The following is an 18,699-nucleotide window of genomic DNA, read 5'->3' on the forward strand; positions in this document are numbered from 1 at the left end:
GCAAGAACATTATTTCCTAAAAACCACAGTAATTAGTTACTTCTAATCTTTAAAATAACCTTGAAATATAGCTACAATCTTTATACTACATGTAAGAAACCGAGACCAGGGAAGTTAGCTGACAAATGAGAAGGTCCAAGGCCAGCCAATGGCAAAACTGGCATTCAAATCCACATCTACCTGACTTAAAAAAAAAAAAAGTGAGATATAATTGACACACAACATCGTGTAAGTGTAAGGTGCACAACATGTTGATTTGATACATTTCTATATTGCAATGTGATTACCACCATAGCATTAGCTAACACGTCATGTCCCATAATTATCATTTCTTTTTCTGTGGTGAGAACACTTAAGATCTAGTTTCTTAGCAACTTCGAAGTATATAGCACTTGTGATTAAAATTAACAAGTCTATCTGCCTTGAAAGCATTTTTCCACTGCACACACTGACCCTTTAAAAGAAACACTTATAGTGTTTGAAAAGATGTCAAACCTGCATTTATTTAAAATATTTTCATTTATTTATATACTTTTCATACTGTAAGGTTTGAAATAAAGAAGGGAAAGTTAAAGAAGGAAGAGAGGCAGGGGAAAAAGGAATAGTAATCTCTAGAAGGCAGGAACAGAACTAAGTCACAGATCACTTTACTACCCTGGTCAAGAACAAACAGTTTTTTGGCTATATTATTGACTAGCTCACAAAACTTAAGTCATGGTTATTTTCACTTGGAAAGTCTGGAATTCCATTTCTCCCTCTTCCCTGTTTGTGCTGAGGTCTTGTTATAACATCCCAGAAACCATCACCACAATCAAGACAGTGAACATTTCCATCATCCTCAAAAGTTTCCTCCTGCTTCTTTTAATCCTCCCCACTTCTCACCCCAGGCAACCACAGATATACTTTCCAAAATGGTTTTCTAGAATTCTATATAGCTGGAATTATATACTCTGTACTCTTTTTTGGGGGGGGGGGTCTGGATTCTTTTACTTGGTATAATTATTTTGAGACTCACCCATGTTGTTGCACGAATCAATAATATGTTCCTTTATATTGTTGAACAGTATTCTATTAAGTGGATATATTACAATTTGGTTATCAACTCACCAGTTGATGGATGCTTGGGTTGTTTCAGCTATTGGTTGTCACAAATGAAGTTGCTATGAACAATCACGTACAAATATTTGTATAGACATATGCAACCATTTCTCTTGGTAAATACTCGGAAATGAAGGAAATACTAGGTTGCATGGCCCGCGTATGTTTAATTTTTGAGAAACTTCCCAAGTGTTTTCAACATAGTGGTACTATTTTATGTCCACATCAACAGTGTATGAGAATTCCAGTTTCTCCACAACTTCACCAAATTTAAGGTTCCCTTTTCATTACACCTTTACATTTGAAAACAAATCTGTTGTCTTTCTCAGTGAAATATATATTTAGGTTTCAGTTCTTGAGAAGTGTGCACTCCCTATATGCTTTTCTACCAACTCCCAAGCTTTTGTTTCCCACCTCTTTGCTCATTTCTGATATTCTACTTAAAAAACAAAACCATGGGACACCTGGGTGGCTCAGTGGTTGAGCATCTGCCTTTGGCTCAGGGTGTGACCCCAGGGTCCTGAGATCGAGTCCCACATCAGGCTCCCCACAGACAGCCTGCTTCTCCCTCTGCCTATGTCTCTGCTTCTCTGTGTCTCTCATGAAAAATGAATAAAATCTTTTAAAAAATAAAATAAAAAATAAAAAACAAAACTAGCATCTGTTGACCTTCTGGACTTGGGAGTAGGGATTAGCACTGCACTTGAAGTCCAAAGACTTAGGTCCAAATATGGCTCTTCTACTACAAGTGCATGGCCTTTTAGCCTCGAAGACTTGGAGCTTTACTTTCCTCATCTACAAAGCAGAAATGGTATTCCTTAAATGGGACAAATCATGAAGTCAAAATTGAGAGTGCCTGATACACAGAGACAGTACATTATACTTGAACAAATGAACAATGTGAATCATGTAAACAAACAAACAACACTTTCTAGCACATCCCTGATTTGGGACAGAAGAACACAAATCACTTTCTAACTGAAATACTTAAATGTTTACTAGATTTGGATAAATTCATATTTATGTGATTCCAAATTTGTTACCACCTTTGTATATCATACAACAAGGAAATTATTTGTTTCTTAATCCTATTCATCCAGTTTTTCAATTTTGTGACCAAGCTACTCCCACAGAGATGGCATCTATAGGTTTGCTTGTTTGTTTATTTAATTTCTTGAGGAATTAAATTAATTTCTACAGGAACTGGGATTCCTATAATTATTCCCTTTATGCTTGACATATAGATCCTCTGGATCTAGTCCTTCAGGATATATCTGGGTACAGAAGGCAAAGATGTTGCTCCGGCCTCGGAGAACTAACAGTCAGGGATAGAGATGTGATTCACAATCACACAGATAATCAGAAATAATGACCTACCATGACAGACCGGGTGCTCGATACAAAATGGGATTATGAGATGGTTTGTGAAGAGGACAGAGGAACAAGATAAGGCTGGAGGAGCACTGTAGCTTTGGCAAGTCTTTTGGTCTTTACACTGAAAATATGAAGATTCAGGTTTTAAATAGAGTGACATGCTCAGAAATGCAGCTTAAAAGTGTCATTTCAGACTGTAGGGGAAGAGAGTAATGACTTGCATGGGGGAAGTGGCTGGAGCCTGTTGCTGTGGTTCCAGCAGAGATGGTGGCATTTTTTTTTAAGATTCACTTATTTATTTTAAAGAGAGAGAAGAGAGAGAGAGACAGACAGACGGATAGGTGTTGGGCAGAGGGAGAGAGAGAGAGAGAGAGAGAGAGAGAGAATCTCTAGCAGACTCCCCATTGAGCGTGGAGCCCAACACAGGGCTGGATCCCACGACTCTGAGATCGTGACCTGAGCTGAAACCAACAGTCAGATGCTCCACTGACTGAGCCACTCAGGTGCCCTGAGATGATGGTATTTTTGCACAGGGATGGCAGTACACAGGAAAACTGTAATCATGATCATTGTACATATTTGTCTTTGAAGAGTGGCAAAAGACAGATTTTGTAATCACAAAGATTGAGGTTTCACTCCTGGCTCCCCTAATAACTGTAAAACTGTGGACAAGTTATTTCTCCTCTATATATTTTATTATTTCTTCTTCTTCTTCTTTTTTTTTTTTTTTAAGAAATGAGGAGACTAATACTATCCAGAGAGAGTTGTAGTGAGGAGAAAAGAGAAAATGTATATATAAGTGCTGACCACAGGGTTTGGCACATAGGTGCTCAACAAATGATAGCTATTGGTGTTAAAATAATTAAACACCTTCTGATCTACAGCCATACTATCTTATTATTAATTTAGAAGAGCTGTGACTCCAAACCTAAGTATTAGCCTAGTCCCCTTAAATTCAATAACCTAATTAATATATAATTTTGAGCATATATTATGTAGGCCATGTAAAAGAAGCCCAAACTATATGCCAGCCACAAAAGCAGGTACTATTCAGTCTACCGACCATAAATTCTGAGTTAGTGGAGTTTGAACCGATTTTACCATATTTGATAATTAGAGACCTGGTGAGGAAGGCCCTCTTTCATAGAGATTTCTTGAAAATTTTATTTCACTGCTAACTATTTTGGGAGGTGAAGATCACAGTGCGGAATAGTGTGGGTTTCTGGACAGTAGGTTCGACCTGCTTCTCCTACTGAGCATCCATGTGACCTTGAGCAAGTCACTTATCGTCCTTATGTTTCAGTTTCCACATCTGCAAAATGGGGACAAGAATAGTTGCTCCACAAAATAAATAACAGCTGCTCCACTGCAGGGTTATTGTGGAGATCAAATGAGATAATCCATGTAAAGCACTTTGCAAAGTGCTTAGTGCATAAGAAGCATTAAAATCTATTAATTAGTACTGAAAAGGCCTCTTGCCTAATGAAATAGGAACTCTAAGCAAGGTTCTAACTTGAGTCATAAGGAAGCTATTCAGAAGTCTGTTTTAAGAGTCTGACAGTTGTATAAACATGTTGTTTACTCTTGAGCCATCAAATTATTTTAGAAAATGAAGACATTTAGGTTATGCAGTGATGACTGTTGACCACTAGATGGCACTGTGCACACTTTACTAAATATCCATCAAGCTTTAACTGTCCATCATAGAGCACCTGCTATTAGGCACAGGCATAGGAAGTGGGGTTTCCTCATCTATATTACTGCATACATTTTACACTAATATACTAGATAAAGCAACAATTTGTATAATAAAGTTATTTAGTTAACATTAACCATATCATACATAAACATGTATTCTTAAGAGTAGTCGTTAATACTTCATAGAATCTTAAAAATAATATTAGTGTTATTTTGGACTTATTAACACTTAACAGTTTGTATTAATGAATAAATGAAAATAGACAAAAGCTTCAATAGTTTGTCTTAAATCCAGGCAATCTCAGGTAGAGAAGGGGTGGGGGGGACGTGTTTGCATGAGGGTTGCTGTTCTTAAGTGATGTTTCTTACCTGTTTGCTGATGTTACACTCTTTTCATAGGAAATGAACTCTTTAGATCATAAAGAGGACTTAAATTCAAATATCTCTGGGAAAAGTCCAAAAATACCAAACTCATTAATACCTAGATAGAAATCACTGATGTCATAGACTTTATTAGAAGTAGGAGAAGCATATAAATAGTGTAAAATATGGAAGAGAGGATACAGAAAGGATAGAAATATCCAAAGACAACCCAGGATTTAGTCTGTCTCATTATTTAGTCCAGGGCCAGCCTTCCCTGGACCACATCATAGAGATTGGGTCAGTGAATCTAAGCATGATGACTTTTTTTTTTTTTTAAAGCACTTGGGGATCTCAAAATTCCCAAGCCCACATTCTATCCCTTACTGATTCCAAAATTTGGGAAGGTGGGAAAGGCTTTTCACCAAGCTTTCCAGGTGATTCTGACAATCACTGATTTATAAACCTTTAGAAGGCTTTCAAAGGACTTGCAGCTGGGGAAGGTCAATAAACAATTATAGTGACTTAACTGGTCATTCTGGAATGGTGGTTCTCAACTGTGGTGCACGCTGGAAACACCTACAGGGTTGTCAAATAGCTCCCTGGTGCTGCTGCTATTGGACCATACACAGAGCTGCAAGACACTAGGCTTGTTAGAAATGCAGACTTGTAGGCCCCCAACCTCGATCTGGAGAATCAGAATCTGCATTTTAACATTCCCAGGCAGTTTAAGTATGACAATCATATTGGAAGTCAGTAGTTCTCCATCCTTTGGCATCAAGACAGCCTGCTATGTTCTTTTTCTTCTTCTTTTTAAAAAAGATTTTATTTATTTATTTGAGAGAGCGAGGGTATAGTATGAGCCTGAGGTGGGGGTGCGGGAGGGGCAGAAGGAGATGGAGAAGCAGACTCCCTGCTGAGCAGGACCCCGGGGATCATGGCCTGAGCTGAAGGCAGCTGCCTAACAGACTGAGTTGCTCAGGCACCCCTTGACAGCCTGCTATGTTCTAATAGGTTGAGGCATCTTATAAGAAGCTGGTAATTATCAATTAAGTTATTCAGTTTAAGAATGATTTATATAATTATATATATACATATTGTTTTAGAGGGCTTGTGATTTATCTCTCTGTAAGAAGGTCACTCATTGCATCACGATGTGCTCTCTTGACTGGGAGCAAAGTAAATTGCAGTTAGGTTTGGAACTGAACATCATCTCTTGATACAACACTGGGAATACATATATCTACTCTAGCATGTAGATGGGGTGTGTACGTGTGTGCATATTCACACATACACTCTCTCAACCCTCATCTACTCTGGCCATCCATGCTTACAGTGATGGTGACTGTTGTCTGAGGCTTGTTAGGACTAGTTTTCTAATCTCTGAAACATGCAGTAAAAGCAGGAAGAATTCTGATGTTGGCTTCCTCATCACATCCCATTGCAAAGGAGATACGTTGTTTCTCCTGAAAACTCATCCAAATCTTTCCTCCCTAGATCTAAGTTCCTTGACTTTCAAGAAAACTTCCAGCATGAATCTCCCATTGTGACTAGTCGTAGAGTATGAGAACCAAGTGTAGGTGGTATTGCTGATTAGTCTATACTGCAGGCTTAAAGTGTCAAATTGTGTTCACTCACATAGAGGATTATTAAGATATGTTTGTAGGTTTATAGGAAAGTCATTAATGGAGATTCATTCTTTTAGTTTTCCAATAAAGTTCTGATGCCCTTAACACTAAAAGATGAACACACGTAGAAGCATTGTCTTTTTCCTATGACAGCTCTCAAATGCAAAGTTTCATGAAGGATTTTAAATACCAAAGAAGACTGTAAGCAATCATGCCTTCAAGGAGCTTCCCATGTGGGTCAGACTGCTGCATGGGTAGGGAGGAGGTGGGGGGAGCACATATTTCCATGTGAGTTTCAGGAACAATTCCAGGTTCCTCTTCAAACTCATTACCTTGCCAACCCACTAAGTAGCCTTTCTTAGCCTTCCATTCCAGAGGCTAACATCTTTATTCATAAAAGAAGTATTTATTCAGCCCTTATTATGTTACAGTACTCTTCTGGGTTCTAGAATTAGTGTAAACAATACAGGTAGGTCCTTGTGCACACAAAACTCACAGGTGGTGGAGACCAGTGGGATCTAGCAAACACATGCATGGAGTATGCAGAAACAATCTAGTTTCTCTTACAGAGAAAAATGGGAAATGGGCTTAGAGACCATAGCCTCGGATTCAGGTATTTCTTCATTTGTACAATAGGGATAATAATATCCAGCTTTCCTTTCGTAGAGGTGTTCTAGGGAATGACAAAAATTACATGGAAAACAATAAACTTAGAAGCACTATATATATTTTAGGCATTATTCTTATTTTTGAGAGAAAACAGGCATTAAAATTTAGTCATATTTAGGTAAAACTATAGCCCCCTAATTCTTTCAATTCTTTGCTCTACTCTGTCAGTGATAAAGATGTTTCTCCCATAATACAAGCTTTCTTTTATAATTTCAGGGTTTTTTTCCCCCTCTTAACTGGAGTGACAATGTTATAAATCTATCAGAGACTGCATCACAGCAATGAATATTTTAGCTCACTTTCAGATCAAATACTTACTCAAAATTCAGAGAACCTCAGCTCATGAGAAAAAAAAGAGTATTTCAATGTGTCACTAACTTACCATATGTGTATTACACGTATAGGTATTAACATACAGAAGAAAACTGCCATATGCTTATACATACAGAGCTGGGAAAGGAAGCAAGAAATGAAATTCCATCAGATTTTCAAAAGAAATGAAATTCAGCTAATAATTTTAAAGATTCTACAATACATGATGCTTGATGTTAGAAGAGATTAGACTAAAGACGAGAGCCTGGCCAGGAAAGAGGTTGTAATTCCTGTGGGGAAGACATTCAGATGGCCTAGCTGAAGATCAGAATGAGACACTATGTCATCAAAAGCCCATATCCATAGAGCAATAGAAAAAAAAAAAAAGCCCAAAACTACTGGAGCTGAAAATACAGGGATGCTATTGCAGGCCGGAAACTTTGGAAAGGTTCAGAGGAGGAGGAAGTAGGGCTCAAGTTGGCTGCTGAATCAGTAGGATCTCAGTACATAAAGATGAGTTGGGGGAGGATATTCTGGGAAGATGATAATCTATGACTGGTAGCAGAGAGCAGTGAATGAAGAAGGGCCAATCAGGTCTTCTATTGACCTGATGGGGCTAGCAAAGTTTGCATGCTGGGTGTACTGGAAATCAGGGTCTGTAACTTTGTAACCTTTCTTATTGCCTATTATTTGACAATTCTCCAATTTTTCAGTAAGCAAATAGAGAGATGGAGAATTTGCATCCCATCAAGTTTAACACTGTTTCATTTTCAAAATGCCATGTGAACTAATTCCATCCCTGTTTACAGCCAACCGATTGGGTGGTGAAAATCAGAAGCTATCTTTGGAGCCGTGAGTGGGTCTCAAACTGTGGCCTCTGATTCCACAGGTCTGGAGTCTGGCCAGGGCATCCCCAGGTTTCTGCTGCTCCTGAGGTGATTTTTAAAGTAAGGATATTTGAGAACCACAGTTATGGAGCTTAATGTAAACAGAAGAGAGACAGGAAGAACAGAAAATTGATGCTCATTTGAGCTACAGGAATTTATTTAAAAGGTATCATAAGAATCCTAGGAACAAGCACTGTGGTCAAGAAAGACATGTGAAGTTAGCCAGTTGTTAAGATTTTCTCAAATAAATAATTTATTTTTATGCCATAATTTAGGCCTTTGCTCATGATAAAACAGTGTTTAAGAAGCTCTTAAGGAAGAGAAATTCAGTTAAGTGATATGATTTGCTAGGGTCAATACATGCATTTTGATGTGGTTACAACTGAAGATAGGAGCCACATTGACCAAACACTGAGTTGGGAAAGAAAATGTTGATAAAAATGCAATTTTTGTATTTTACTTCCATTCATGAGCCATGAGCTATCTATTTCTAAAATATGAATCGAAACAATATCTGAGTAGCTCACCAAATTAGTTTATGCTTCCAGAGTCAACACTTCCTTGCTCCCACAGTATACCTTTATCATTAAGACAGTTCTCGGTGCTAAGGACCCTTGGAGAGAAGCATCATAGCTTACAAAGATGACATTTTAGTTTCACTTTAATTTCCTGGGTAAGTTGCATGATGGAATAGAGCTTTGGGAAAAAGTCTACAACATATTTTTGATATAAAATCAAATAGGATATAGTGCCAACCCTCAAAGGCCCTGGCAGTACGTCTATTGCCCATAAGGAAAAAGTATTCAGTTTTCCTCAAATTGTGTTTGTAGACCAGCATCATTATTCATAATGAGGTATAATGGTTGTTGGCTCAATAGCTGTCATACTATAAATTAAATTTAACTAAATTCAATTGAACAAGCATTTATTAAGCCCATTATTTTCCAAAGTATTGTACCAATGATTGTAAAAATAATAAGAGAAGGTAAATGAAAAGAAAGATCTGAACAATAACTAATTTCTCACTGTCAGTGTTTAACTTTGCTCGGAATATATTTGATAGCTTCAGAAGCAAGAGGATCTAGTATCTTGTCTCTGCTCTGGGTTGTCATTTTGCCTTCACTAGACAGTTGGTATATGTTTCTTCAATGTGCCTTTAGCATTCTCTACATTCTAGTACCTTAGTTTGGGCATCTACTGACTTCTACTTAGATTTTCACAGTAAGCCTTCTTACTCATCTCCAGTTTCTGCCCTCTTCCATCTGTCCTAAGAACCGGTGTGAATCCCAGCTCTGGCCATGACATTCTCCATTATCTATTCAGTAAAACCCAAGTTCTAAGCTTGAAAACCAGTGTTTGAACTTCAGTCTTCCAATCTTTTTTTTTTTTTTTTTTACAGATTATTTTTTTATTTGACAGAGAGAAAGAGAGAGCAGGAGGGTGAGCACAAGTAGAGGGAGGGGCAAAAGGAGACAATCTTCAAGCAGACTACCCCCCATCCTGCCCCTGGCCAAGCACATAGCCATAGTTGGGGCTTGAAAGAGAGGGGAGGGGCCTTGATCTCACAACCCATGATCATGACCTGAGCTGAGACCAGGACCAAGAGTCAGATGCTTAACTGACTGAGCCCCTCAGGTGCCCCTCCAATCTCCCAATCTTTAACCTCATCTCCTACTTCACCTTCAGCTTTTCCCAAGAATCTTATGCTCCAGCCACACTGGGCTTCTTATAATTCCAGAATATGGGGTTGGCTTTCTTGCACTGACCTTCATGTGGAATTACGCTCTTCCATTTGTTGCTCCCAGACAACTTCATCTATCAGATAATTTACGACACTCCACATTTCTCATAGTGACTAATGGACAAGTTGTTCCCTCCACTTTTTTGATAAGCCCTTGACTGAGCTTCAGAAGAGAGGAGAGTCTCTGAAATGGTGATCTCCATTTTATGGTTAGTGTCATGTGTGTTTGGAGGGAAAGGATCTCTGACTTTCTCCCAAAGACGCATGAGGAGAAAAGTTGAACCATAGCACTAAATTATACTTAACTTGAAGATATGTACTAGGTCTCATTCAGCTTTGTATTCCTCATAGCTATTTGCATATGCCTTGTTCAAAGTGGGTGCTCACCAGCGCCTGGTGAATGGAAGAGGGTAGAGGGCCTACTGTTTGCCAGACACTACATATTATCTCTAGAAGCTTTCCCTTCACCTCAGTGTTTCAGGAAAGCTCAATGAGACTCATTTAGCGTGGCTTCCCACAGTACTTTCATTATTCCTTACACACTATGACTTGAGCAGATGGCCAGAATCCTAGATGCCGGAGGCGACATTTCAAGAGAAGGAGCGTTCACGGGGCTGGCAACCATGAGGAGCTGCCTTCTCCCTTTCCTTGACAGCTGTCTCTTTCAGTGACCCTGCATCATGTGCCAATCTGGCCAGGATGAACACCAGCAGACAAAGTACACTGGGACACTGAAGAATAGGTAAGCAGCAGTTGGTGAGGAAGTGTCACTTTTTTCTGCACTCACCTTTGTCATTTATGTACATAATTGCCTTTGCACAACAAGAGTAAAATTGGGATAGAAATTGAAAATACATTTCATTCACCCATTCAGAAAATAGTTATGACTCAGTTTCCTACTTCATGGAAAATTGGGAGATAGGTTAGCGTTTGGGGTGAAGTGATCTCTAGAAGGCTAATCAGCAGTACAGATTATCTTCAGCTATCTTAAATGACATTAAGAATATGAGAAATGTATCTTTAAAAAAAATCTTTAGAAGGAAGTAGAGAACACCGATGAGGAAATATTCAACACAGAAAATCAAGGTATAAAGGACGCAATGTTTCAGATCCTCTTTTCTACCTGTTCAAAATCTTGGCTCCACCTCTTTCTCCAGCCCCTGCAGGAATGACCATCATGGTGTAGACTTTGACCGGCTTGGTGTGGCTGCAACCAGACAGCACTTGGCTTCAGGCTCTTGCTCTATACCTCCGATGCCTCAGTACTAATATCTGACCTGCCTAGCACCCATACACATGCAACCAAATAGTGTGGGGGTTATTCATGCTTGGAGGCCACTCTTGACTAATGCAGGACAGGGCAGTCAATTAGGACTCCTCCTTGTGTCTCCTGGGTGGACAGTTCTGGAGGCTTTCAGAAGGCTCCTGCATCATCTGTTGGCTTTTCTCCCTTGTTCTTCTGCTTGGGAACAGCAAAAGAGCATCTTCCATAAAAGCCTTTTTTGTGGAGTCTGCTTTCTGGGAAGCATGGGCTCAAGCACTGATTCTAACCAAGTCCCTGTCTATCGCTGGTTGAACACTTTCAGAATAATAAATAAGAAATAAATGATGATTAGGACCACATTCAAATCAGATTCTGAATCTGTGTCGTCAAATAACTTTTCCTCAACGTTACTCTTCTCCACAATATAGTATCACTGTTGCATTCAGCAACGTTGAATTTGGAAATTAAAATGCATCATACTTGATCTTACATTGAAGTTTATTATTTTTGGAAACTAAGCTACTCAGGGCTGATGCATCACTAGCTTTTTAGCAGGCTCAGTGGTCCATGTGTTTGACAGACATCGCAGGACAGGCTCTCTGTTTACCATGGCATTTGGTTAATATTTGGGAGTTAGAAGTTGAGTTCTCAGTTATATGATTTGATCTGGTGTTTATTCAGGAAAGCCATTTAACATCTCTTATGTTATGCTCTTCTCACCTGGAACAAACAGAACTTTACAAGTCCTGATAAAAAAGGAGATAAAGCAGGAGTCCTAGCCCAACACCATGAATGATTAAAAATAGCTAGACAATTTATTTCAGTAGCTACAGATATACTTGGTTTCTTTAACTGTCATACTTATAACTTATTTTTTCTTAATAAAACGATCGTTTGCTCAGGCTAGACATAAGCTGATTTGGCAAAGTTTTAGAGTGTATACACTATTTGATATTCACAAAACCAGAAGCATTGTAATAAATAGAACATATCATTAGATTCTAAACTTGAAGTTATTCTAATATTAAATTTGTACACTAAGGAATACTATCATACTTTCCCCCCATGGTCTAGAATAATGCTTGACGTGCGGCAAACCTCAGTTCATGTTTGCTGAATGAAAAAATAAATGAGTGGCTGCTGGTGACATCAACAAAATGTCAACAAAGTCACCTTGATTTAGTGCTCATGGATCATAGTTGTGGTTATGAGGGAGTGGTGATTCTTCCATCCCTGTCCTCCTGTATCAGTTTCTTTTTACTGTTTGCCAGAGCCCTAAGATGCTAGGAGCCAGGCTGTAGGACAGCACCCTCTGGGAGTACCTTCATTGCTCAGCTCACAGGCTCTGGGCTGATCCAGCAGGTTCCCAGGAAGGAAGGTCACTGATATGAGACCTTAAGGGATGGCCATTGAATGTTACTTGCTGGATGGCACTGAGAAGCTTGAAAAGCTTTTGTCTGTATCCCCTACTCTTTCCCAACAGGCTGGGGCATTTAAACATAAGGTTCTTTCCTAAACTGTGAGTGTTCGGTTGCCTCAGCTTCCTGGTATAATTCAGAAGCCAGAGGAAGGGAAGGAAGCTGATGGCTGTTCCCTCCAGACACCTAGCAAGACTACAGGCACTGGTTTAGTTTGTAGGTTGTGTAGTGGTGGCAGACTGAGAAGACGGAGTTCCCAGTATTATCTAAAAATAAAAATACTAACAAGAAAACAAAGCTATGAATGTTTAAGATCTTAAGAATGGATGCAATTAAAGGGAAGAAGCCACTTTAATTAAATTCATATCACAAGCACCAGAACCTTAAAAGCGTAGCTTTGTTCTACCAGAAGTGTGCTCTGATTAAGGGGAAACAGTTTTGCCATAGGCCCAGAGTGTCCAGAGAGGAGCAGTGTTTCCACTGCCATATTGCACAGGCATCTCGAATGGGTTTATGCTCTGCTGCCACCACCAACTTCCCCACAGGGAGTTTTTAGGAATGTTGCATTCTAGTGCAATGTCTTTCTCTTTATTCTAAACAAGTGTCTAGAATGATTCAACATTGGGAATGAAAATGCATATCAAAATCACTTGGAGCACAGATAATTATGCTCCAAGGCTTTGCCATCTGCCACTTATTTCCCTAACTGAACATTCCTGGTCTTCCTTCTGACTCCTTGACAGGAAAGAGTTCTATCTCCCTCCTTCAGACATATCTCTTTTTTGGAGATCTGATCCTGTTGCCTGAGTTTTTAAATTTCAACTTTATTTTTTCACCCAAGGCTCCACATGTCATTATCTGGAAAGCAGAAAAGTCCATGATGCTGGGCAGTGTGGTAGGCAGCGTGCTAAGATTCCTTCTTCCTCTTTACAACCGCCCCCCCATCCCCGCCCCTCCCCAGCCCTGGTCGCAGGATTCCTGGCCTGCAGTGTTCACATACCTTCTCCATTTTTTAATCAAACACTAACTCAGGTACTGCTGTCAAGGGATTTTGCAGATGTAATTAAGGTCTCAAATCAGTTGACCTTAAGACAGGGAGATTTTCTGGGTAAGCCTGACCTAATCATGTACGTCTTTAAAAAGTGGAGAGTTTTCTCTGGTTGATCACAGAGGAGGAGGAAGTCAGAGGGACTCACTCTGCCTGGTGTGGAGGGAATAGCAAACATCTACGGGGCCTTGTGGCAAGGAATGCAGGTGGCTCGTAGGAAATGGGAGTAGTACCCAGCTGACTGCCAGCCAGGAATGGAGACCTTCACCCTTCAACCATAAGAAAATGAATTCTGCCAACAGCCATTTCATGCAGAGGGGAACCCTGAGCCCCAGATGAGACCCACAGACCCTAGGAGACCCTAGGCTGAGAATCCAGTCACGCTCTGTTTGATTTCTGACCTCCAGAAACTGTAAGATAGTAAATGTGAGTTGTTTTAAGTCACTAAGTGTGGGACAATTTGTTATGTAATGATAGGAAACTGATACAGGCAGCCACAGAGCCATATACTGGAAAATATGGCAGAGAGGAGGAAGGAAAATGCTGGTACACCAACTCGAACAAAATTGAACGGGATATTAGTATTTATTTCTAAAAACTCGTATCTAGGGGCACCTGGGTGGCTCAGTCAGTTGAGTGTCTGCCTTCGACTCAGGTCATGATCTTAGGGTCCTGGGATCTAACACCGTTTGGGTCTCCCTTGCTCAGCGGGGAGGCTGCTTCTCTCTGTCCCTTGCTGCTTTCCTCTGCTCGCACTCATTTTCTCTCTCTCAACATAAATAAATAAAATCTTAAAAGAAAAAAATCTAAAGGCCACTCCCAAAGCCAAGACTAATTGCTTGGCTGGTGAAAAATGAATCTAGTGGAGCCTATTCATTCACTCATAAAAGATTATTCATTCTGGACTCACTACATATCTAGCACTCACATGGGTTAATTTCACAGTGACAGAGAAGCCATTAGGTAAAAAGGTGTCTGGATTTTATTTTGGTTGTAGAAACCCTGAAAGAAGTTTAGAGCTATTAAAGGCAAAAGTATGTGTTCTAGCTTTAAATTACAACAGGATGAGGAATAGTTACATTTCTTTTATTAGAGGGGTATTTGAGAAACTCTGAGAGCTCAGATACAAATATATACCTTTCCTCCTCCTTTCTTTTTAAGCCAAATTTTAACTAAATTTTAGTTGATGTGAGTGACAGAAAAAAAAAAATTCAGGCTGTGACCAGAAGAGCAAAAGGAAGGTGCCTCCTTACTTTCATTCCCTTTATTAAACAGGCGAGATTTGGGATTTCTGATTTATTTCTCTTGCTCCCTTTTATTGTTCATGAACTTAAGGCTGCATTCCATTGACTCCAAAGTAATTTCTGAAAAAAAGATCTGCTGACATTACAGGGTATCTGGATTATTAACCATGTCAGTATGGACCGAGGAAATACTGTTCTGGCAGAAAATAGTTATTTATTTAAAACAAAGGGTGAGATATTTCCATTCACTTATAGATGGCATATAGGGTATTTATTTTTTGGGACATTCTCAGGAAACCTAGAAGCTAAAGAGAACACTGTTGATTAGAAAGCACACAGTGTTTGGAATATGTCCTCCTAGAAAATAAAATTGCCAACTTTGTGTCCCCTAATTTTTAAGGGCATCCATTCTTTTGTTCCATTAGGAATGTGCTCATGGCATGGTGGATGCTGGTGGGCAGGGTATGACAGGGTACAAAAATGAATGGTAAGGGCGGAAGATGTTGACTTGAAAAATAGATCCCATGGAGAAAAATCAAAGGAATAAAGACTTTTTTGCTTGAAAAAAAGAAAAGATGGTTTCTCACAATTTTTCTTTTGTAACAGAAGTTGGTAAATGTCTTTTTTGTGTGTGGACCGTGGGGCACTACCAGATTATGTAGTAATATTATGTAGATATGTTGGCATATATATAATAAGAGAGAAAATGGGGCAGCCCGGGTGGCTCAGCGGTTTAGCGCCTGCCTTAGGCCCAGGGCATGATCCTGGAGACCCGGGATCAAGTCCTACAATGGGCTCCCTGCATGGAGCCTGCTTCTCTCTCTGCCCGTGTCTCTGCCTCTCTCTCTCTCTCTTTCTGTGTCTCTCATGAATAAATAAATAAAACCTTTAAAAATATATATATATAGAGAGAAAACAAACTTACAAAACATTTTTACTGATGAAATTAAAAATATAATAATGGAGGGAATTTTTTTTTTCGATGCTTGTCTACCAATGAAAAGACTAGAACTTTTTTGGGGGAAGGATAACATTTTGCTTAACTTGGATTATAAGTATTGTTTCCTATTTTAAAATCATTACAAATACTCATCTATAAAAGCTCTCATTTCACAGTCTATACAAAAGTAGGTCCTGGGCTGTATTTTGTGCACAGGCCACAGTTTTCTAGCCTCTTCTATGTAGTCTTTTTAGACCCTGGGAATATATTCTCAGTATCCATCAGAAATTGCATTGGAGGGAATGAACATGAGTGTTGGTGATAGGAATCAGTTCTCTATATGGAAAACTAAGGAGACTAGGCAAGAGCTGTGGGGACAGAAATACAGGGAATTAAATAACACTCATGATGTCTGAATTCAGATAAAAACCTAATCTTTTAAAAGTCTATATACTCCATGCTATATCTAGATAACAAAGGTGATGACTTTACAAGTGTCAGTTTTTATGCCCCACTCCACCCCCCACTCTGTAGTTTTTAAGCTTAGTTTTGTTAATACACAAAATCAGTTTTACCTGTAAATAAGATCTGGACCTAAAAATAACCTGTTCTCCATTAAGGCCCATCGATTTCTATAAAGTAAACGTTCTATAAGAATTTCCAATAAAGCAATGTGCTTGCAAATACACTATGTGGATTTTTTTTCTTATTTCTTTATTGTGGAGTAAAACTCCATTATAAGGTACCACAATTTATGGTGGATTAGGTTGTATTGCAGACAAAAATGTCCTTCCTCGAATATAGGGGTATACATTCAATGTTGACTAATATTATGTCACATAAACACAAGTGTCCTGGTTATCTTAAAAGAAAAAAAAAAAAAAAGAAGGCTCTAACTTTTAAGATAGAATAGATTCAGCTGTGTTAGCATTTTGCAAGCTCCTTAACATCACCACTGTTATATTTGTTGTCAGGAAGGAACACTCAGCAAACACATAACCATACTTGGATTTAACGCTTCTGCTCAAGGTAGAAACAATTTTAAAAAGCAACTTAATTTTAGCAGAGCATTCAAATCTTGCTCACTTCTCTTCCTTAAGGCTTACTTTCACATAGTTTGTAGAGAATGTCATATTTTCCTCATCTTCCACATGAACTTAGCCAAAAAGGCTGAGAAGCGATTTTCCTCATCCTAAAATAGATGAAGTTTGTAGGGCATTCTTCTGGTGTTATGTCCCCTAATTCTCTAAGAATCAGGCTAGATGTCTTCCTCTCTAGGAAACTCCTCTTACTGGCCCTCACGCCCAGGTAGGGGACTGCCTCCTTATGCTCCCAAAACACTATGCAGATATTCCTACCATTACTCTTCCACACTGTGTTATGAGTCTGTTTAAAATTCTATCTAGTCTAAGCTAAGACTTTGGGCAACTTTAAGGCAGAAATCTTATCTTATTCACATTGCTCTATCCCAGGCACTTAAACACAGTGCCAAACACACAGTAGGAGCTCATTATAAGCTTTCTAAATTAAAAGGTGAGTGAATGGATGCACTGAGGCCAATTAGACAAGTATGAAAGTTCTATTTTCTACAAGGGATGGACTAGCACTGTTTTCCCCACTGCTTTCCAAGGAGGTCAGTGTGACTACAACATGATTCTGGATGTAAGATAAGGATGAGGAGCAGAAAAGAACAGGAAGAGAAAAGGAGATGCCCAAGAATGAGAAAGGGCCATTAATGTGAGTAGGAGAATGCCCTGTGGCCCTAGGGTTGCTGGATCTAGCTAGTTAGGGCCTTTGTAATGTTGGCTGCAGGGGTGGTTGCCAAATCATTCACTCTTCTTTTCTTCCCTCTCTCCCTCCTTCCCATCTTTCCTTTTCTTTATTGTTTGTTTGCTCTTTAGTTCAACCCTATCAGTTTGTAACTTTTTTTTTTTTTTTTTTTTTTGCAATTCCCTATCTCAGCTGGAAGGACCCGAGGAAGCTCTGCTTGGCTAAGCTCTATGGGGTCAGAGCTCACATCTGTGCTCCTTCTCCCCTCCCTTCCATTCCAAGGCCCATTGAGTGGTGATGAGGAAAGAAAGTAGGAGGATCCTATCACTTTTTCATTGTTGGAAACAAGGAGATTTTTTTCTTTTGTTTAAATACAGGTAGTTGGAATTGAGGGGCATGGTGGGGGAAAGCCTTCCTTCGTTGGGAGCCTCTTCCTTGTCCTTTAACCACAGCCCTCCAAAGACCTTTTATAGATGCCTCAATGCCCAGGGCTGTAAGTACATCCACAAATTTCTTCCCATGTCTTTAGTGCTCTTTGCATTACCTCCCCATCTTTTTTTTTTTTTTTTTTTTTGATGGGTTTAGTGTCCCATAAGGAGTCTTTGATACCTGGTGAAACTTTTTATTCCCTTCTCAACCTGCCCCAAACTTGAGCCTCATTTCTAGCCACCAAAGCTGAGGCATAAGCTGTAGATGAGCAACTTGACGACTAGATACACACAGCCTGCCCATCCCCATAGTCATGATTTGGGGAGTCTGGGGCTGGCCTGCCCAGCACCCTAAGAAACATTTGCTGGAGATTCCAGGAGGGTAGAGGTGTGGAAATGGCTGGTTTCTACATTCACCATGTCTAAGCCCTATGCCACTTATTCAAAAACTATGTGTATGTACTCAGGAGAACATTATGGTTTTCATTTTTTCTAATCCATCCAATACTAATTAGAAAATGAGAACAGTTATTAATTTTTATAGGAATCAGTGCTCAAAAAGAAAAGAGTAATAAGTTCATATACATGAACTATGAGGCAATTTCTCCAGAAAATGGATGTGGAGATATGAAGGGAGAAGCAATTCACCAGACGATGCAAACGGCTCGCTGTGATTAGTGATCTAGTAGCTGCTAACATTCTAAAATTTGGGAAAAAGTTGAAACAAGTCCCTTTGTTTCTTCAAGTATTATTGTTTCTTTTCTTGCTGTGGTCTGATATAGGCAAATGTAGTTAATACTCTGATACAAAGGGCTAATTT

The 18,699-nt window shown here is 39.3% G+C and overlaps 1 protein-coding gene across 40 annotated transcripts in view; it reads right to left on the reverse strand.

Annotated features, from left to right (window-relative positions):
- Window positions 1-18,699, reverse strand: part of DTNA (dystrobrevin alpha) — a 371,751-nt gene that overhangs the window by 114,174 nt on the left and 238,878 nt on the right. The window lies entirely within an intron of this gene.

The sequence above is a fragment of the Canis lupus genome, chromosome 7 (genome assembly GCF_003254725.2).
Source record: "Canis lupus dingo isolate Sandy chromosome 7, ASM325472v2, whole genome shotgun sequence".
NCBI classification, from domain to species: Eukaryota; Metazoa; Chordata; class Mammalia; order Carnivora; family Canidae; genus Canis; species Canis lupus.